The 1,859-nt window shown below is 38.7% G+C and overlaps 1 non-coding gene across 1 annotated transcript; it reads right to left on the bottom strand.

Annotated features, from left to right (window-relative positions):
- Window positions 1-203: 203 nt before the first annotated feature.
- Window positions 204-285, bottom strand: Trnal-aag. The gene has a single exon. It is a non-coding gene; the product is annotated as a tRNA-Leu (tRNA).
- Window positions 286-1,859: the final 1,574 nt, after the last annotated feature.

Genomic DNA, 1,859 nt, shown 5'->3' on the forward strand with positions numbered 1-1,859 from the left:
AACTACGTCAATTCAGTAAAATAAAACTGAGTGCTAGTAACTTATGATATACATATTACAATATGTGCCGGTTGAAATCTTTTATCTTATGGCAATATTGAAATTATCATCTTGTACATGATAAGGTGTCTATATTGTGTGTGTCAATAAAACAAGATAACACCAAGATATTTCAAAAAAATAAAATGAAGTAAAAAAGTTATTGGCAGCGGTGGGATTCGAACCCACGCCTCCGAAGAGACTGGTGCCTTAAACCAGCGCCTTAGACCGCTCGGCCACGCTACCATATGAAGAGTAAGTTGAAATAGTACTTTATTTTTCTATCTCATACGGTGGTAATTTGTATGTAGGTTACCTGACGGCAAGAGTTTGCCAGCACGGAATTGTGAGAGAGAGTTTAGTGGATATATAGAAAAGGTAGAAGGGTAGCACAAAATGAGAGGAAATTCGGTGCCAGGTTAAATTAAAAAGTAAATAATATACTTGATGCTTGTTGGAATTTCGTTGAACAAATTGCTATTACTTCCTATATACTAAATACATAATTTATTATATAAAAAACATGTTTGTACGTTTATGCGCTGCCATACCATAAATCCGATTATGATAAAACATTATAAACTTTATAGATCTTGTACTAGCAGGTAGTTTATAGGCAGGCAGTTAACTTATAGATGGAGTGCGTATAGTTTAATAAAATTTTGTTAATGTATCTAGTTAGTTCTAGATTGCAAGAATAAGATAGTTTTGGGGCTAGTTCCAGATTAATAGTTTTTATTTCAATAGGTGGCGTTGTTGGCGAAAATTAAAAGTTGAAACGAAGTCCACATAAAATTCAGTCTACGTAGTAGGCGTTATCCGAGAGGACAATGTCTGTTAAGCTTAACATAAGACTTAACATCTCATGTCTCGGGATGGCGAGCGCATTGGAATATCAAACAATACTATGTCATTCAAGGTGTTGGATGGTGTTTCTACTGTTCATGGGCAGACGTATCGCTACCATCAGGCGAACGGCAAGCTCGTCTCGTCATTCAGAGCAATAAAAAAACTAGACCAGTCTATTCCGTCTATTCCCACGAATTTAGTTACTCTACCATCATGCGTGTTTATATTTAACCGCTCGTAAAACTAAACGCGATCGAAATTATCTGGCATGTCGCCAAACATAGTTCGATATACTGCAGAAAAATAACACAAAAAATAAATTCTTAATATTTGGTACATAGTCCATTCTTATTGTAGTAATGACTCGCTTTTCACATTGGGGACCTTATTCTCTATAAGAGTGTAAACAAGTAACACGGCTGTGTTATATTCCAAAAAAATGTGTGTGCGTATGCCAATTTCTATTGTCTTAAACGTGATGTGATGGTTACGTGCTTGTAACACACTGATAAAATAACGTGGCATAGAGAATAAGGCCCCTGGAGGTGAACATAGCGAATAGTGTATTAGCTGCGCCTTTGTTTGTCACACACACCATCACGCATTTATCTCCGAAGGGGTAGGCAGAGGTGCAACCAGGGCACCCACTTTTCGTCGAGTGTATTCCGTGCCAGGATGTGATAGGGGCGAGCCTATCACCATATCGGGCACAAAGTCCAGACTCCGGGCTGATATTGAGCAGAAAAACACAAATATCACTTTGCCCGACCCGGGATTCGAACCCAGGACCTCAGAGCGCTGCCGTACCGTTTTTTTGTTTGTGGAACTGCAAAAAGTGGGTGCGGATGTATCTCTGCCTACCACTCCGGAGAAAAAAGCGCGTGTGTGTATAAAACATTTTTGTAATTAGACTTGTTGCATTTCTCCCCGCCCTATCCATAAGAGCAATTTTTGTTTGACTCATTGGCTTC

This window comes from Manduca sexta, chromosome 7, assembly GCF_014839805.1.
Source record: "Manduca sexta isolate Smith_Timp_Sample1 chromosome 7, JHU_Msex_v1.0, whole genome shotgun sequence".
NCBI classification, from domain to species: Eukaryota; Metazoa; Arthropoda; class Insecta; order Lepidoptera; family Sphingidae; genus Manduca; species Manduca sexta.